This window comes from Giraffa tippelskirchi, chromosome 3 (assembly GCF_054371585.1).
Source record: "Giraffa tippelskirchi isolate mGirTip1 chromosome 3, T2T-mGirTip1v1.2.pri, whole genome shotgun sequence".
NCBI classification, from domain to species: domain Eukaryota; kingdom Metazoa; phylum Chordata; class Mammalia; order Artiodactyla; family Giraffidae; genus Giraffa; species Giraffa tippelskirchi.
Window position 1 is genome coordinate 122,250,848 of NC_137277.1, and position 20,519 is coordinate 122,271,366.

At 37.1% G+C, this 20,519-nt stretch overlaps 1 protein-coding gene across 50 annotated transcripts in view; it reads right to left on the reverse strand.

Annotated features, from left to right (window-relative positions):
* Positions 1-20,519, reverse strand: part of R3HDM1 (R3H domain containing 1) — a 150,727-nt gene that overhangs the window by 96,319 nt on the left and 33,889 nt on the right. For 6 of the 50 annotated variants that reach the window (XM_081579154.1, XM_081579149.1, XM_081579143.1 and 3 more), the window contains 2 exons: positions 9,489-9,737; positions 5,639-5,775 (listed from right to left, as the gene is read on the reverse strand). The exons of 29 other annotated variants lie outside the window; for them this stretch is intronic. The gene's annotated coding sequence lies outside the window, so the exon portion shown is untranslated. Of the gene's footprint in view, positions 1-5,638; positions 5,779-9,488; positions 9,738-20,519 lie in introns of all 50 variants that reach the window. 15 more of the 50 variants (XM_081579167.1, XM_081579159.1, XM_081579146.1 and 12 more) reach the window with 5 other exon arrangements.

Sequence of the window (20,519 nt, forward strand, 5' to 3'; positions counted from 1 at the left end):
AGGTTAAAAAAAATATTTTTTTCACATAAATATTGGGGGGGAGTTGCATTACTGAAGTTATCTGAATAGAATTTGGCACTGCAATGTCACTTTATTAGATGGACACAATGCTCTATTTTTTCCCTTAGGAAGGAATGTAATCAGGCAGGCACATTTATTAAATAAGCCAAATGCACAAGATCAACATACAGCTTCTCCTAAGGTTAAAAACTGACACAAACCATTGGCCAAAGGCCTCTAGCTAGAAAGACACTACCCCCCAAAAAAAACCCACAACCACCCATGGTTTACGTTATATTTAGAAATAGTGGAAATTCACATTCTCAATCATTTGTCATTTACTTGAAAAGAATACAAGCAGCAACATTTCAAAATGCTAAATGTCTATGTGATTTATCAGCAGTTGCTGTCATCCAACAAAAGGTATGGAGTGACCTCAGAAAGTTGCAACAAGTATTAGCTATACTATTAAAAATGAGCAAAGAGAAAGATCTACCATGACGCAAAGAGTTTGCTAAACCCAAATGAGGAAGTTAATAATGACATTTATCCACAAACACATAAAATAATTTTAAGATGACATTAAAAAGAGGAAAAAAGATAAAAAGAAAAAAAACTTTAAAAAGGAGAGAAAATAATTAAAAAAAAAGAAAAGTAAAAAGGTTTGGTAAGTTAAAGAATGAGAGGGAATAACAGATTAGTGGAGTCCTATAGTCCATGAGGTTGCAAAAGAATAGGACACAACTTTGCGACTAAACAACAACCAGATCCTGAGACAAATTACTTTTATTAAAAAACGTAATGGGGAGGTAAGGTATTACATGAATTTGCTGCATTCTGCACACAAAGATGCCAAAGGAAAAAGAAGCTCATTTAACAGGAACAGAGTATATGAACTGAGGCTGAAGACAAGAAATGTGATGATAACTAGAGTTGGCAAGGGCACGGGGAATGGGAACTCTCAAATACCATGACTTTATGTCAGTAATCTGTGATAACAAATGAAGTTTAAATTTGTCCTGTCTTATGCCCAACATTTCCACTTCTGGATCTATACACTGAAGAGACTCATACATGTACATGTGGAGACTACAAAAATACTCACTGAATTGTTTTATTTTAATACAATGCAACTTACGGAAAGATTTTAAAACCAAAACCACACAATCATGAATTGGAAGGATATACATCTATTTTGTGTTAGTAATTCTCTCTGGAGAAGAAAGAGTTTCTGGTGAGACAGTACAGGAATTTTAAGCATGTATTTATTATTTTATTTCTTAAAAAAGATCTCTAGCAAACAACAAAAGGTTAACAATTTGCTAATTCTGAGTAGTAAGTACTGAATATTTTGTTATAATGCTTTTTTTTTTGGTCTTGACATTGTATTAATTCATTTAATCAATCTAACAACCTTAAGATAGGAGTTCTTAATGTCTCTATTTTACAAGTGAGGAAGCGGAGGCAGAGAAAGATCAGGCAGCTTACTCAAGGTTGCATGACTACTAAGTGGCAGAGTTAGAATTTGAATTCAGGTAGTCTGGCTCCAGAGCCCTTGCTATTAGCCATTGCCTATATATACTGCCTCTAGAAACAAGGATGTTAACAGAACAGAAAGTAATTAACTAGGGGAGACCAACTAGATACAGAGGTTGATACAGATACAGTTTAGGGATGTGATAGTTATGACAGGATACAAATGACTGTGCAGGTAATGCTTGCTACCCACTAACAGAGGAAACATAAGAGGGGGAGAAAGAGGATCTGGTGTAGAACAATCTCATTTCAGTTTTGTACACACTATGTTCAAGGTGCCTTCAGGACATTCAGGTGGAGAAACCTAACCAGGAGTTGTACCATTAGGTGTTAAGCAGAGAAGGAAAGGCTGATACTGTTGACTGGGTAGAAGTGCTCAACAGATAGAAGCTCTGAATTATCAACCTAGATGCAGTTGCTGAGAAGCCACTGAGTAAGAAAAGACGTGGATTTAGGATAGAATTCCTGGGGAATACCAAGTCCTTAGGAGATGGGCAGGAAGGTGGAGAAACAAAAAGAGTCTGCTGAATCTGGTAACAAGGTTAACAGGAGATGCAAAGCTAGGGGAAGGCTGTCAGGATAGAAAGCACGTGGGTGGAAGAGAAGAAGCCAGTAGAGAAAGGACGGAGGGAAGGTGGACTTTTGAAAAGGAAAAAAGGATGAGAATGAGAAGGAAAATCTGAAGTAGAAAGAAATGAAGAATTGGAGTCAGAAGAACAAATAAAAGGATAAGCCTTACAAATACTTACTGTTCTCAGAAAAATGAAGATAATGTGACAAGAAACTGAGGGAATTCATATCTAATAAACACTTTCTCTATTTCAAACCTAGGACATTATGTGCCAAAAGTGAAGAAGTTGGGACAGCTGTGGACTTGTCGAAGAATGATGGGTGAGGATAAATATTGCGGGTGAGTCTGTAGCGGAAGGCTCATTACAGCTGACCCTAACATCCAGAACTGTGTAGGCACAGTCCTTCTGAGGGGAAGTCTACAGATATCAAGACTGTAGGCTTCTGAGATTCTTTAACTGAAGTCACTGCAATGGGAGTAAATGAAATGAGACAGCTCAGGTGCTGTTGGACAGCCATTTCTAGATCTACCATTATAACATTATATGGTACAGTGCTTAAGAAGCCTAACAATGCCAATCAAAAGGTAAAATGCTGGAGGTTAGGAATGCTAGAGTACTAAAAGAAGTCTTTCTATATTTTTATGTAGTGGGGTTCCTAGTTTGAGCTGATGCAGAGGCTAAAGAAAGTGTTTTCTATTAGAGAACCAAAGCACGAGAGAGAAAGGGGGAGATAAACAGTTCAAGGTATATAAGGGATCAAGGCCAGTACAGAAGATTCTAGTGAATATGGTGCCCTGAAGACTAATTGTATCAGGAGCTCTAGGAGACAGAACTTTAGGCAGGAATATTAGCAAATTTATGGCAAGCACTAGCAAAAGTGGCAGTGGGCCAGAGAAGCACAAAAACTGAAAGAGCATGAAAGGGCTGTTCATGAGCTCATGAGAGATGTTCCCTATGTATGTGTTAAATGCAGGACTGACATAAACATATCAGGTTATAATAAGATCTCTTGGCACATAGTAAGATCCCCTTTAAAGACCACATGGAAGAAAAAAAGACAGGTCTTATCATTTGATCATGCTTTGGGAAATAAAGAACATTTGAAGGTTTAGATTCTTGGAAACTGAGCACAGATAAGAAGGATGTGAGAGGAGAAATTAAGATAATGGGCATGTAAGAAGAGAGAGTATAGATTTTTTGTTCCATACTGAGTTTGAATTGATTTTAATTCATTCTTACATAGTATAGTATCTACTGAGAGTTGCTTTTAAGCTATGGAACCTGCTAAAAGGAACTGTTTAAAGGGAAAAACATCTGTTTATCCAACCTTGACTTTAGTTATCTCTTGGAATAATGGCAGCCAGAGAAGTAAATTATTTCCCTAATACAGAACACCAAAGATACTATCAATATTTAAGAGAATAAAATACTGTGTAGTAAAGAATTTGGCTGGCCTTTGTCTCCAGTTCCTGGGAAGTAGCATCTAAATTCTTGGAATTTGGGGGAATTCCCCAGCAGTTCAGTGGTTAGGACTCGGTGCTTTCACTGCCATGGCCTGAGTTCAATCCCCGGTGAAGGAACTAAGATCCCAAAAGCCACATGGCAAGACCAAAAAATAAATTTAAATTCTTGGGAGTGATAGGAATACTGGGTACTGATAGTTTATGTTACTGAGGTAACTTATGGTGAAGGCCCTACAGAATTGATGTGAAGAAGATGACTCAAGATGGGGACTGGTGACACCTGAACGATTAATGGGGTTAGAAAGTTGGGGCTCTGAGCCAATGTAATATCAGCATGACCTCTGGGAAGGGAAAGGGGTGGTGAGAGACTGAGTTCAACCGATGGGCCAATGATTCAGTCAATCATGCTGATGTAATGAAACACTAATAAAAACTCTGAAAACTGAAGCTTGAGTGAGGTTCCCCAAACTGCAATATTCTGTCACATATCTGTACTGGAAGGGTAACATCCTAACTCACTCCACAGAGACGACGAGGGAAGCTTTGCATTTGGGACTCTCCCAAATCTTTTGTATCAGTTACAATAAAACTGTAATGGAAGTGCAGCACTTTCCTGAGTTCTAGAAGTCATTCTAGTCAATTTTTAAAACCTTAGAGGGTAATGGGAACCTTCAAATCTGTAGCTGGTTGATTAGAAGTGAGGGTAGACTTATAGAGGACTATGCCCTTAACCTGTGAAGCTTGGTCTAATGCTGGGTTACTTAGTGTCATGAGCCATTGCAGTTATTAACCTTTTGCATAGTCTAGTCTCATTCATTACATTCTTACTAATGTAGTTTGTACTAGGTTCACAGCATGATAATATCTGTAGTTTACAGTTCATAAATAGAAGTGAATATTGTGAACATAATCCCAGTTTATTCAGCCATTCCTAATGCCATCAATGAGAAGGCATATCTTTATATGGCATGCTAGGCCACTCCATCAGAAGCCTTTCGTCTTTAGGGTATTTTAGCTAGACTCTAATGTGGTATCCCTTTACTCCTTCAGAACTTTTTCACTTGATTTTTTCCCCCCTCTGTACTACTAATATAACTAAATGAATTTAGCTCTAATGTACTTTTTATCCATGGCTAGCATTTCATTCTTATCACTGGATCACAATGGAAGTTCTTTGAAGGTCTTAAAGGTATTAAGCTCTGTCATCAAAGAGTCTTAGCAAAATTCACACTGAGCTCCTGGCACATTTATCTAATCCATCCAAAGGTTCTTTGATGGCTTAATGTATTTCATCAACATGTGAAACTTCATTTTCTCCAGCATTTGAATCAGTAGGTCTAACATGACCCATTTCCTCCTTATGACAAAAAATGCTTCCTTTACAAGATTTTAATTTAGGTTACAATTGGCAGACATTCTGTTTTATAACTACTAATGTGCCATCCTTCACTTCTTGAACTGCCAACTACATTCTTTCTAACAAAAGATCACAACCCTCTTTCAAGAAAGCACCTAGGGATTATGTTCAGGGGAAAAAAGGCTCAAAAATGTTTTATTTCTTTTCAGTCAAAGAGCATTTCATGGTCAGTAAAAACAGCTTAAAAACAGCCTGAGGTAGAACAGGTGCTGTCTTTCAATGGCCACCATCTACCATCATACTCTATAAAAAGATGTGCACAACAAAGTGCAAATACTATTACAGCTTGAAGATGCTGCTGCTAGGCATGTGTGAACACCACTGAGAATCTCCTGGTCTCCAGAAATTCACACTAGCCATTACATTTGTAGAATGAGCAGATATAGCTTCTATTTAAAGTACCTAAGATTCTGTCCAATTTAATTAGTTCAATTTCCTATGGCTGTGCACAAAATGAACAAATCCATTCTAATATGTTTCAGATTGGATTTATTAATGGCTTTCTTTCATTATTCCTTGAGCTATACCCACTACATCAAATTGTTTAGTAGTTATTAATAGTTTATAAGTTTCTGTTGCTTTCTTTACCACTGTCACTGAAATTCAATGGGGCATTCAGTCTACAATTTCTGATGTCATTCATTTCCTACCTGTTAAAAGAAGTTGTGGTTTAGCTAGCACTTTGAAAATACTGAGATAATACAATGTTCTGCTGTCTCTCTCTGGTGATCCTGTATTATGGCGTGACATCAGATATGCTTGGTAATCAGCACTGCATATGTTCAAACTACTTGAGAAAAAAAAAAGAAAAGGCATGTGATTTTTGTGGAAGTGCCTTCTGCTGAAGATAGAAACCATATACCCTTCTAAGTATTTGAAAATAACAGAAGAGAAGATGTCAAACCAGCATAGTAGATTGAGTAACGGATTACAGACACCATAAAGCAGTAATTCTTAATTATTTTTAGACCATAAAAGGATCTGGCTTGAGAAGCTTATTAAACCCAAAGATCCTCTCTGCAGGGATGCAGCACTCAGACATGAGTAGGTTCATGGACATTTTTCCATGTGGTTTTAGGTTATTTAGAAGCACATACATAAATCCTAGTTGGCATCTCTTGTTTTATATTTTATATATGCATGTTATATACAATATTTTATATGTGTGTTTTACAAAATATAAAACAAGGATTGTTAATTAACATTCAAGTATAGGCTCGGGAGAAACACACACATATATCCACACACACACGTGTACATACATGAACGCACATTCTACACAAACCCGTAAATTTCTAGTGAGAAGGTGGGGCTGGGTTGAGAGACATTAACTGGGCTTCAAGCATTTATCTAGTTACTAAAGTACATCTGAGGAATTCTAGGGCTTAGAGGAACTTGGTTGAAAAAAAAAATAACTGTATTAACTCTACTAAAGACATCTTATATCAATTCGAATGGGGGTTGCTCAGCTAGGGAGGTGTGACAAGATTTTCAGAGATGATGATTTTTGGGGGGGTTCTATTTCACTCCTACCCCATGTCCCACATGACCAAGAATCTGATTATATAGCAGAGAAGAGAACTATGACAATCAGCAGAGGCACCAAGAGAAATGTTACATGATTTCACAGCAGGGAAAGTTAAACATGAAGATGACATTTAACTCAGCTCTGAAAACATTTTTATCTTATACATCTTACTTTGTGTCTTAAACATATATAACTTTTTAGCTGAAAATTTAAGTATCTTCCCTGATAGCTCTATTTGAGTTATCACAAAACCACAGTGCCATTAAGACAATTATGCCTTAATCAACTTGCTATCTTAATCTGTTTTACAAAACAAAATAAAAACAGTACGATGACAGTTGCTAGGTTTGTTACTATGTACATATGTAAATGTTAAGTGAATTTCTGTTCCTCAGACCATTTTAAATACAAAGATACAAGGCACAAAATCTTTAAAAAAACATTTTTTAAATGTTAAAAATCTTTAAACACATGAGATTTCTCTAGTATTTTGCTATTTTCTGTGACTCTACAATTATTTCAAAATAAAAAGCTAAAAATCCCATTGTACATCCACTGTAACACATTTGGAAAAATACAGAATGGTATATTAAAAAATATGACCTGGAACACAATTATGAAGTAGGTATTGTTTTAAGTCATCTTGAAAAGTGAGAATTTTAAAGCTGCTTTCTAAGAAAAATAGGAAAATTAACAGAAAAATCATTTAAGAGAAAAAGAATTCCCTCAGTCTAAAATGTGTATCTTTGGAAGACAAAATATGTTAAATGACAATTTCAATATGTGATCATTTCACTCCACTTATAAGGCCTGAAACATAAATTTTTAAAAATTAAAGAAATTGAACAAAGGGTAAAATTTGTTTATTTAAAATATATTTAACTCAATAGTTTCTTTTTTAGTAAGTGCAGAGTTTAACATAAAGTGTCACCAGTCACTGCTATTAAATAACCAAAGAACATTTAAAGTCAAGTGCAGATTTGGTTCCAACGAAAACTGAAAACCTGGACAATGAAAATTTGGAGAGTGTATGTGTGTGAGTGAAGGTTGGACGGGAAAGAGAAAGACCGGGGGATAGAGTAGAGAAGGAAGCAAAACGCTGAGAGGGAGAGAGAAATGGAGGCAGAAAGACCAACAGGACAGCGTCAAGGACACTGGAGATACAAACAGGGACAGAGAGGCAGGAACAAAGTCAGGCACGGAAGAGTAAAAGAAGGGCGACTGAGGAAGAAGGAAGGGGTGGGGGACAGACAGAAAGCTGGAGTAAGGGGCACAGAGCAGGGCACACCACAGACAAAGGAAGAAACGTGGACAAAATTAACAGAAAGGGAGAGGGAGAGAGAGGCAAACAGAGGAAAAGAGAGAGACAGTGGCGGCAGGGAGAGAGAGACACCCACAGAGAGATGGAGATACCAGAGAGAGGGAGAATTAGGTGAGTAGAAGAGGAAAGGCAAGACTGACAGACACACAGAGAGAGACTGATTTGGTTAGAGAGGGAGAGGGACTCTGAGACACCGGGTAGAAGTGCACAGAGGAGACAGACTGAGACAAAGTGAGAAAGACTAACAGGCCAGTGGAGGGAGACAGAGGGAAAGAAGAGAGACAGAGAAGAGACAAACACTCAGAAAGTCACTCACACACGCACACACGCATACACACAGGGGGGCAGGAAGCAGAGAGACATAAAAGGAACCCGAAGAACAGAATCAATGAAAAGGGGGAAGACAATTAAAAAAGAGAAAAGCAGAATGCAACAAAGGATGGGTAAAAGCAGTTGTAGGTAAGAACTGAGAGTATGAGCTGTTAATTTTCATTTTTTTTCTTTCATTGTTCAACATAAAATTTAAAACTTGAAGCATAAAAAAGAAATGATGATTGAAATTCTCCTGGCATTAGATTGAAATAATGTACCTAATAAAACTCCCTAATTTTAATAATAGCTATTAATACTTTCACAATTCTAATTACTTACACAATTGGGAATCAGAAAGAAACAAAAGAAAAAGGAATAATGATATTCAGCAATGAAAAAAGGCCATTTAGTGAGTCTTCTCCTGTCTCCTCTAAAAAAAGATGAGTTATTTCTCAAGATTAAAATAATTGATTCTTATGGGGGAGGGTGGAAACAACACAGCAATTTCAAAAACTGTTAACATTTTGGCCAAATCCAGGAAAAAAGCAAGCAAAAGTCAAAAATCTTCCAAACAAGTCAATTATATACTAATGGACATATTTCAGTTATTCAGTATTGCCCATATGGTGGGATTTCAGTTTTGAAGACTCATAACATATCAAGATAAATGTCAAAGTTTTTAGATAATATGATTAGAAATCAGATAGTTCTCAAAAATTACAGCTTGGTTAGCATTTGCTCTCTTTTGCAATGTGATAATTGATTACGCTCATCAGAGCAATGACAAATCTAGGTTTTCCTGTTATAAGCACTTTAAAAACTATTCTACCTCTTCTCCCAAAAAGGGGTACAAAAATTTACATCGGGTTTGAAAGTTAAGGTTCTTTGTTTTATAATTTCCAAAGTCTCATCCACACTGTACTGGTTACACAATGAAAAATTTAAAATGAAAAAGCCATACAGCATGTCTATTTTGAGATGAACCTGAAAGAGAAGACATCTTCCTGACTGACAAAGTGTTCTGTTACACACAAATATCAATGAGCACTCAGGTAAACCATTCTATCAACAAGGTACAAAGAGTATCACAAATTTGGGGGTTAGGGGAGAAAAAACTTGTACTATTACTGAGAAGCAAATGAATCCTACTCCTCATTCTACCAACTTTAACAAACATATCTTTACAAAAAGAAACAAAAATCATTTAAAAAACATGCTCTTGTGTTGGATTTTATCACAAGCCCCTAGCAAAATTAGGGTACTAAGTGAACATGAATAACTCTTCATACATCTGATTTACCTTTTGTACACATTATTAAATGAATTAAGAGTCACATACCTTCATCGTATTGGTATTTGCTTCATCATACAGAGTGAATGAAGATGTACTTGCCATAGTATCTGTAAACTGATGCTCTGCATTGCTCCTCTACAGACCTCAGTGCACACACAGCCGGCTGATTAGTCAGGCATTGGGAGAGTGCTGCGGGAGCGGTCTACAGCACTTGCAGAGGACTCAGACAATAGAAAGTCAACAGCTGTATGTTGTGATGTCAGTAACACTCTAGCCAGTCACCACCCAGAATATCTGAAATGCATCGGAAGCTATATTGAGCTCTTCATTAGCAATTCAGAAGCAATGATGCAAAAGTCTATGAAACTGTGAACGTGCTAAGACTATCAGGATTTTTTGAGATTTCTCGCTATTAAATTTTTGTTGCACGCTGATGAGAAAAGTTGAGACTGTTATATTTTCCAGAATTCCTTTAAGAACAAAATGTATGGGATCTAGGCAGTTAATACATCAGGTTTTTCATCGTGCTCTTTAACACTTCTAATGCCACTAACAAAAAGCCTTTAAAAAAAACTCAAAGACAATCTGCCTACAAAAGCTGACATCCCATAATGGTTTCTCATTTTGACGCTGACTTAACTGTCACAAAGAAACAAAATGCATTAAGAGCATAATTCCTTATTTCTTAATTTGTTTCTGCTAAAATTTAAATGAGCTGTCTTCTTCTGGCAAGAGCATTACTTCTCCTTACCAACAGATGGAGACAGCAATAGAACTCCTATCAGAAGACAATTCTGTCTTGTGTCAGATGAACTGAAAACATCATTCAATAATCAAGAAAAACAAAATACTTTCCATAAACATATGGGGGTACTGCAAGGATCCTACCAGACATTTATTACCTGTACTATTTGAAGAAAAAAATGTATACCACCAACCAAAAATACTTTTCTCTGCTACTAAAATGGTTAAGTCTTAGAGAGTTTAACGTATCAGCAGTGCTCTGTATACAAGCTTGCTGCTGCTGCTGCTTACATGTTCAATTATGTCCAACTTTTCTGCAAACCCATGGATTGTAGCCTGTCTGGCTCCTCTGTCCATGGGATTTCTCAGGCAAGAATACTGGAGTGGGGTGCCATTTCCTTCTCCAGGGGATCTTCCCGACTCAGGGATCGAATCTGAGTCTCCAGCTTGGCAGGTGGATTCTTTACCAGTATGCCACCTGGGAAGCCGTACACCAGCTTAGGAAGTGTCAAAATGAAAGACACTATAACTACGTTATTGCTTTCAATAGGCTATATTTCAGACCTATATATATAGATTTAAGTTTGTAATATATATAAATCCACAAAACCTTTCCTGACTATTCAAAGGTGTTAAGACAGTGATTTTTGTCTGAGATGTTTTGCATTAATTGACTTAAAGTTTCCCAAAATACCTATTTCCCCAGCGTACAATCCTTTACCATGTCCTATACTTTTTGCTACTCATCTGCATGTAAGAGGTAAAAACCAAATACCAGCCTGGGTACCAAAACACAAACATCCAAGTCCCTAGCTTTTCCCTAAATGGCTACTGCTTTCATTAAAATGTACAAGTGATATTTTCTCAGATAAAACTTTGTTACTTTTGAGAGATATAAATTCAAGGCAACATTCCTTAAAAATCCTAACAAAAGCTCTTGTTATGAAATAGGAAAACAAACTGAAATGCAGAATAATGAAGGAACCCAACCTCATTGTAGCATAATTAAACTGAATATTTCCACTAGTCAGAAAGGTCAGGATAAAACCATTTGTATATGTGGATGCTATTTCAAATGATTCTATTTATCTTTGAGCTTTGGAAATTGTTGTTTTGTTGTTAGTTGCTAGGCTGTATCTGACTTTTTTTGCGACCCCATGGACTATAGCCCACCAGGTTCCTCTGTCCATGGAATTCCCCAAGCAAGAATATTGGAGAGGGTTGCCATTTTCTTCTTTAGGATATCTTGTAGATGCAGGGATCAAGCCTGCGTCTCCTGCACTGGCAAGTGGGTTCTTTACCACTGAGCCACCAGAGAAGCCCTTGGAAACTGTTAGGTCTTATAAATTCAAGTAACTCTGAATTAATGAAAAATCATAATAAAGAATATTTGAAAATGTAGTTTCATTACTGTCAGGTAGAGGTCTCCCTCTAACTCTGAAAGAACTTAGCTGTCACTAGTGAATTCTATCAATAGTGAACGCCTAATTTACGAACAACCTATAACGTGCTAATAAGACACAAAATCTTCAATATTTTCTTTGGATACTATATCATTAATGACATAAATTAGCTTTGTTGTACCCTGTAAATGTTCAATACAAATAACAGTGAAACAGGTTTAAAAAAGGTTTCTTATAATAAATACCTTGGAACTGTGCTTAAAACACGGTACCAAGATCAGGTAACAAAGGAAACTTTCAAAGAATCAGTTCAGTTCAGTTCAGTTCAGTCGCTCAGTCGTGTCCGACTCTCTGCGACCCCATGAATTGCAGCACGCCAGGCCTCTCTGTCCATCACCAACTCCCGGAGTCTACCCAAACCCATGTTCATCGAGTCTGTGATGCCATCCAACCATCTCATCCTCTGTCGTCCCCTCAATAAAAACAATATGAATTAGGGGCTTCCCTGGTGGTCCAGTGGTTAAGAATCCGCCTTGCAACGCAAAGGACACTGGTTCAGTCATGCTGGTCCAGGAAGATCCCACATGTCCTAGGGCAACTAAGCTCATGTGCCACACTACTGTGACCTGTGCCCCGGAACGAGAAGCCACCGCAATAAGTCCATGCATCACAAAGAAGAGTAGCCCCTGCTCGCCTCAACTAGAAAAAGCCTGGACGCAGCAATGAAGAACAACCATAGCCAATAAATAAATACATCTTAAAAAAAAAAAAGGAATATGAATTAGTAAGATTTAATTTTTTGCTTGCATCTCAAGTTTCATTCTGTACATTTCTGAATGCTCAACAGCTTCCTCTGCAAAAGCATAAGCACACTGACTCTATTAACAGTGTTTAACTATAGTTATAACGTAAAAACTTAATTCCCAACCGAATTAAAGGAACTGGGGCAACTATGGGACTAATAACAGAAATTTAATTTTCTAAATCTAATTACTGACACTGCTGATAAACTTTCTTAATTTTTTGGTGCCTGAGCTCTTAAGAGGTGACTTTTAAGTGCTCGACCTTTAAAGGTGAAAACAACATTTGAACCTAATTCTCACATATTGCCTAAGGCATTTTAAATAAAAAGAATAAATGACTACCATAACAGGAGACACCTTATGGGAGCCAACGTTTTTAGAAATTTAACATTTTCTTTTTAAAATTTATCTTTTTACTTTACAATATTGTATTGGTTTTGCCATACATTGACATGAATCTGCCATGGGTGTACATGTTTTCCCCTTCCAGAAGCCCCCTCCCACCTCCCTCCCCATCCCATCCCTCTGGGTCATCCCGGTGCACCAGCCCCGGGCACCCTGGACTGGCGATTCGTTTCACATATGATAATTTACATGCTTCAATGCCATTCTCCCATATCATCCCGCCCTTGCCCTCTCCCATAGAGTCCAAAATACAGTTCTATACATCCATGTCTCTTTTGCTGTCTCGCATACAGGGTTATCTTTACCAACTTACTAAATTCCTTATATATGCATTAGTATACTGTATTGGTGTTTTTCTTTCTGGCTTACTTCACTCTGTATAATAGGCTCCAGTTTCATCCACCTCATTAGAACTGATTCAAATGCATTCTTTTTAATGGCGGAGTAATATTCCATTGTGTATATGTACCACAGCTTCCTTATCCATTCGTCTGCTGATGGATATCTAGATTGCTTCCATGTCCTGGCTATTATAAACAGTGCTGCAATGAACACTGGGGTACACGTGTCTCTTTCAATTCTGGTTTCCTCACTGTGTATGCCCAGTAGTGGGATTGCTGGGTCATATGGCAGTTCTATTTCCAGTTTTTTGAGGAATCTCCACACTGTTCTCCATAGTGGCTGTACTAGTTTGCATTCCCACCAACAGTGTAAGAGGGTTCCCTTTTCTCCATACCCTCTTCAGCATTTATTGCTTTAGACTTTTGGATAGCAGCCATTCTGACTGGCGTGAGATGGTACCTCATCGTGGTTTTGATTTGCATTTCTCTGATAATGAGTGATGTTGAGAATCTTTTCATGTGTTTGTTAGCCATATGTATGTCTTCTTTGGCCCACTTTTTGATTGGGTCGTTTATTTTTCTGGAACTGAGCTGCAGGAGTTGCTTGTATATTTTTGAGATTAATTCTTTGTCCATTGGTTCATTTGCTATTATTTTCTCCCATTCTGAAGGCTGTCTTTTTCACCTTGCTTATAGTTTCCTTTGTTGTGCAGAAGCTTTTAATTTTAATTAGGTCCCATTTGTTTATTTTTGCTTTTATTTCCAGTATTCTGGGAGGTGGGTCACAGAGGATCCTGCTGTGTGGTTAGAAGCGGCAAATCAGTATTTTGCAACCTCCAATGTAATAGCTGATTCCAGCCAAGACTAGAAATAGATGACAAAAACTTACCAGATGAAAGATCATTATTGAACCAAGATAGTCTTTGATTACTGTTAACTTTTTTTTAGTCTTACACGAATATGTTTATCATAAGATACCATTAACTTTAATTTCAAAGAGTAGAAGTTAAACCAGCAGACTCTACTTTACCCAAGTGAGCAACTTTAACATCACCAATTATAGGACAGGCTAATATAATTGGGAACAACAACAACAAAAAATCACTCATGTACTATTCATCTGAAAATATTTAAATGGAATCTGTCATGATAAAACAAATAAGTTTAGACTGTGGACCATTCTACAAGACGGCTAGCTTGAAGTCTTCAGATATCAATATTATAAAAGGAAAAATAGGCAAAATTGTTAAAGACTAGAGAGATGTAACAAATATAAAGTGGTTTGAGGATTTTTGAGTGGTTTCAAGATTTTTCAAAAAGCTATAAAGGATATTAACTAATAACTGGGGTAACATGAATGTGGTTGGTATATTAGAGAATAATATTATCAATGTTAAATTATGGGAGTCTGATAAAAATAGGAGCGAGTGAGGTGAAATGTTTAGAACTGGTAAAACCAGAAGGCTATTTGGACATTCATGACACCATCTTTAAACTTCTCTGTACAACCTTTTCCAGCAGTCCTCCTTTTCTCTAGCATTTTTTATTCATTAGGATAGTAGTCTTAGCGTGAAACAGCTAATCAGATACTACAGCAAGTGTCTATCACATGTTACTTGGAAGTAACCAAACATTAACCTTATCTAACCTGTTGCCTTGTGAGCTCTTACTGGATCTTATTAATTGCAAAGGTGGATAATATAAACATAAAGGGACTGTGTCCCTCATGGAATGTATTCCTTTTATTTTGTAAAGCATGAAGTTCACTCCTGGACTGCTTTTTCCACAGTAGTAATGAGTCTCGTTATCTTATTACTTATATTTAGAAGCCATGCAAGCATTTTTAACTTACTGCACCTGAGATTTTCCCCAAGTGAAAGTACTTCATGATTTAAATGTTTCCTGTTGTTAATACATGTGCAGTTAACATTAAAAATATATAACATATATTAGGTGCTTCAGAACTGATCATCTAAGATGAATATTAATATACTTTTATTTTCTAGTAGTAACATAAAATGTGATATCCTGTAGTATGCCAAGTAGTCGTTTGCAAATATTAGGTATTCCTCATGACAAAAACCTTGAAAGAAACATTGCCCTGTACCCCTAATATTAAAGTTGAAAAGACAGAGGTATAAATGGATCAAGTGATTTCTCCTGTGTAATGTTAGACCCAAGCTTTGAGGCTGGCTTTATATTCTACAGCCTTTACTCTAATTGGTACAGTTGGTACACTATTTCCTCTCTCTGTAGAAATTAAGGATAAACAAATATTGGCTCAATTATGAAAGACCTTTAAAATCAAACATTATAGTTTAAATGAAAAGATTTTTAAAAGGAAGAAATACACCAAGAGCTAGGGGATATATACTTATAAAACACTCAACTATTGTCTCATTTAATACTTTCAATTCTGGGGGAAATTCAATCCACTGAGATAATTCAATATCAAAGCTTAGCATCAACATAATTCTTGCAATTCTAAGTTAAAGATAATAAGGCAGAGAAGTTAAGAATGTAAACTAGGAGATTCTTAGAATAATCTAGATGTAAGATGACTATGGTTGGGGGAAAATGAAGATAGTGGAGAGACACCTCAAAGCAAAATTTGACTAGTCATGAATGACTCATGAAAGAGAGGGCTAAGTCAAGGATAATCCAAACACTTTTAAAAACTGGGTAACTGAAAGAATGTTATGAAAGAACCATAAAGGTATCTACCATGGGAAACTGATATAGAGGCAGGAAAAAACCCCTAGTTTCTCATCTACTCTTGGCTGGATGCTCAGTCGCTTCAGTCATGTTCAGCTCTTTGCGATCCTATGGCCCGAAGGCTGCCAGGCTCCTCCATCCATGGGATTCTCCAGGCAAGAAAACTGCAGTGGGTTGCGTTGCCATCCTCCAGGGATCTTCCCAACTCAGGGATCGAACCCACATCTCTACTCTTGGCTACCACTCACCACAAGCAAACAAGCAAGTAAGCAAATAAATAAACTCAGTTATCCTTTTCAACTTAACATGTCAAAGAAGATTCAAAAATAGTAAGGAAGAACTGAGATATTCCCCAATTAGAAGAACTGAATCAACGTTTCATAACCAGTGGAATATCCAAAGTGCCAGCCTCATAGACCTCCACAGATAATTACAGAAATAAGGCATCGAGACAGTTAAGAATAAAGTGAAATATTTCATGGGCAGGAATCAGAGTCATGCTTATAAGGCAGGATTTGTGATAATTGCCCTGCTATGAAATCTAGTGGCAAACAGGACAAACTGCCCTCAAGATCTTCCAAACTTTCTAAGCATCTTTGAATTCTATCTCCACTGGCAATATCCTTATATAGGCAAATGTTATTTCCTGCTTGGATTTCCCCATGAGGCTTCTTACTGGTCTCTAACCTTTAAAACGGTCTTAACATGCTCTTAACATGCTCAGTCACCCAGTTGTGTCCACCTCTTTGTGACTCCATGGGACTACAATCCACCAGGCTCTTCTGTTCATGGAATTTTTCAGGCAGGAGTACTGGAGTAGGTTGCCATTTCCTCCTCTAGGGGATCTTCTCAACCTGGGGATCAAACCTGCATCTCTTGCATCTCCTGCATTGGCAGGCAGATTCTTGACCTCTTGTGCCACCTGGGAAGCCCTATTAAAATGGTCTTGCCCCTTTCTAATTTATTCTTTACACTACAGATGGTCTAGAGAAAGATACAAACATTATTGTATCAGTGTGGTAAATGCTAGGACAGGGGAAGAAGCACTGAAGTGGGCCTTGAAGACTAGTTCTGGAGAGTCAGAGAATGTTTTGTGGAGGAAGTGACATTTAAGCTATCTTTTGAAGGAATCTGCCAGATAAAGAAGCAAGAGCAAAGTATTTGGGGGAGAAGCAACAATATGAGCGAGAGCCAAAGGCAGAGGAGGAGTGAATTTGGTGCATGGTAAGAAGCTCAGCAGGGGAAGAACTGTTAACTAATGTACAGATCTTACTTAAATTCTTTAAGCAAAGGAATTCTTCAGTTTCCCACCAATGTCTTCTTTCCTGATGGACGATGCAATCTGGGATCTCATACTGCACTGTCACGTCTGCTTACTCTCCTCCAGCCTGTGACGGTTCCTCACCTCAGTCTTTGTCTTTCATGACCTTTATTCTTCTGAAGAGCACTGGTCAGTTATTCTGCAGAATGACTGTCAATTTAGGCTTACCTCGTATTTTCTCATGATTAGACTAGACTGAGCTCACGCATTTTTTGGCAAGAACACCACAGAAGTAAAACTACCCTCAGTGCATCATAATCGGGGTATATATGATGTTGATAAATCTTACAATTGGTGATTTTTACTTTGATTACTTGGTTAAAGTGGTGTCTGCCATGTTTTTCCTAAAGTTACTATTTTCTCTTTTGTAATTAATAAGCATCTTGTGGGGAGGTATTTTATGACTTTGAAAATATCTTGTTTCTCATTATAATTTCTCTAATTTTAGCATCCATTGAAAGTTCTTGCATGCAATAATTACTACAGTGCTGTTTGCCTACTGGTGATTTTAATTTCCCTGGAATTCCACTGTAAGAAAGTGCTCTCCCTTCTCCCAATTTATCTATTTATTTATATGTATGAGAAATGTATTTTGTTGTGGGTTAAAATCCAATAGTCCCATTTTTAAAATGACTTTCTGGTACCACATGATATTCCAGCCTTATCTTGTTATTTTCCCTAACCCAGCCTCAGACTCAACCGTTTCTCCCAGGAACCACAGTTCCTTTTTCTGGAGAAAGCTATTTAGACAGGATCTAGGCACTAACATGTTTACTGTTACTAGGATCTCACTGCTTTTCACCCCTCTCAGGACAGAACCAAGACATGTACATATGTGTACTCACATACACATTCACATGTCTATATTTCTGAATTCTGCATCTGCATATATATGAAAAATCATGGGTTCCTATGGATATCTCCAACTCCAAAGAAAACAGGGTTCATAATTGCTTATTTCCTTATCTGTAGCTTCCTTATCCAACACAGAAAAACTGTACATTCATTATCTGTTGATACAATATATTCACTTATTTGTTCAAACTCAGAGTCAGTGTCAGAATTCCTAAACAATACTTCTGTGAGAAACACTTTTACCACACAGAGTACAGCATTTGTTCTTTCAATCTTTAGCCCCCTAGTGTATAATCAAAACTCTGTTTTCCAAAATTACTTAGTTCCTTTCTTCCCCACTCAGGTCAGTGATTTTGATATTCATTTGTAATACAGTAAGGTTTATTTGTTAGTGTTCATATTCCATTTTAGAATCACCACCTACCAAACACACATCCAGGTTGACTTTCACTTATTTTTGGAGGACATGTGGACGTTCTAAGAGTCAGAACTATACAAAAACATGTTGCTCGCCTTCCTCCCCAGTGTCTTGTTCCTACTATTGCTGATCTTTTTACTCCATTTTGACCCCCTTACCTGTAGGAAAGCAATTTTATAAATTTGACAAAGTTTCTGGTTTATCATTCCTGCATTATTTTGCAGGAATAAGCAGATACACGTATATATTGATATATCTCCCTTCTTACATGAAGAGTAGCCTACTACAAATACTATTTGTACTTTACTCTTTTCTCTTAATTGCACCTTAACAGTTCAGAGACTTTCCTCATTTCCTTACAACTGCATAATTCTTCATTGTGTGGCTGTACCATAATTTATGCACTCATTCTCCTGTATGAGCATTTAGGTTATTTTCAATATTTTGCAATTACAAACACTCCCCAAATAAATAAACTTGTGCATATGCAAGAGTGTCTTTAAGAGTCACAGTGAGAAAGTCTTTTCCTAAACTAAGGTTAAAGAAAAAACCATGTTTTCTTTTAGCAGTTGTATGGTCTCTTTTTTTGGTCGGCCTTCGCAGCCTGTAGGATCTTAGCTGTCCAACCAGAGACTGAACCAGGGCCCTTGGTGGTCAAAGAGCGGAGTCCTAACCACTGGACCACCATGGAATTCCCTATCTTGTGACTTTTTAGAATAAAAAATTGTTTTCGGTAACCATTTCAACCTTGTTATCTTACTTTGCATATTTATGCTTTCTTCCTTTACATGATCAAGGTAGCTAGTGATTTGTCTAATTTGATAATTTAAAAAAAATAGTATAGGTCTACTGGTTTTCTATTCTCTACATTTCTTCCTACTTTCTATCTTTATTATTTCCTTCCTTGTACTCTCTGTAGGTTTACTTTGTTATTGTTTTCCTAGATTTTGTTTTGAGCTAGAAATTTACCTCACTTATTTTCATATTTACAGATAAATCTGTTTATTGCTATGAATTTTTCATTTGCACACTACTTTATTGGGATGTTTTACAGATTCCTATTTTAATGGTGCTCTCTTCTGTCAATATTGCAAAGTCTAGATATTTCAGCCAGTTGTTTTATTCTGAGGGGAGAAGTTGGTTATGAATCCTACAATTTTGTGGTTCTCTGTCTTGCTGCATTATGAATTTTCTCCCTTTGCTTTATTCTCCCTTTACCTGCTGAAGGGTGCTTCTCTCTTTTTTATGTGCCTTTTTGTCTCCTCTAGAAGCTATGTCTTTTGAAGGCTGCCACTTTGAACTGCATGTATTTTTAAGTCCCTTCCCTAAGGTTCCTGTTCCAATCTAGATTTTTTTTTCTTCTAGAATTTTTCAAGGTAAACTTAGTCCTTCTGCCTGAGTGTTCAAATCAAGCTTAGCTTCCCTTTGTTTTGCCGCCTCTTTTTTTTCAAATGAAGTATAGCTGCTTTACAATATTATATTACTTTCAGGTGTACAACTATTGATTCAATATTTTAATAGATTATACTCCATTTAAAGTTATTAATGGCTACATTTTCCTGTGTTGTACAGTGTATCTTTGTTGCTTATTTATATATAGTAGTTTATATCTCTCAATCTCTTGTCCCATTATCACCCCCCTTTCCTCTCCCCACTGGTTACTACCATTTGTTTCTACATCTGTGAGTCTGCTTCTGGTTTGTTATATACATCTGGTTTGCTTTATCTTTTAGATTCCAAATAACTGATAAGAGACTATTTATCTTTCCCTGTCAGACTTATTTCACTAAGCATAATACTCTCTAGGTCCATCTATGCTGTTGCAAATGACAGAATTTCAGTCTTTTTTATGACTGTGTGCGTGTGTGCTCAGTCGTGTCTGACTCTTTGCAACTCCATGATCTATAGCCCTCCTGGCTCCTCTGTTCATGGCAATTTTCCAGGCAAGAAAACTGAAGCAGGTTGCCATTCCCTTCTCCAGGGGATCTTCCTGACCCAGAGACTGAACCTGAGTCTCTTGTGTCTCCTGCGTTGGCAGGCAGGTTCTTTACCAGCTGAGCACCTGGCTGAG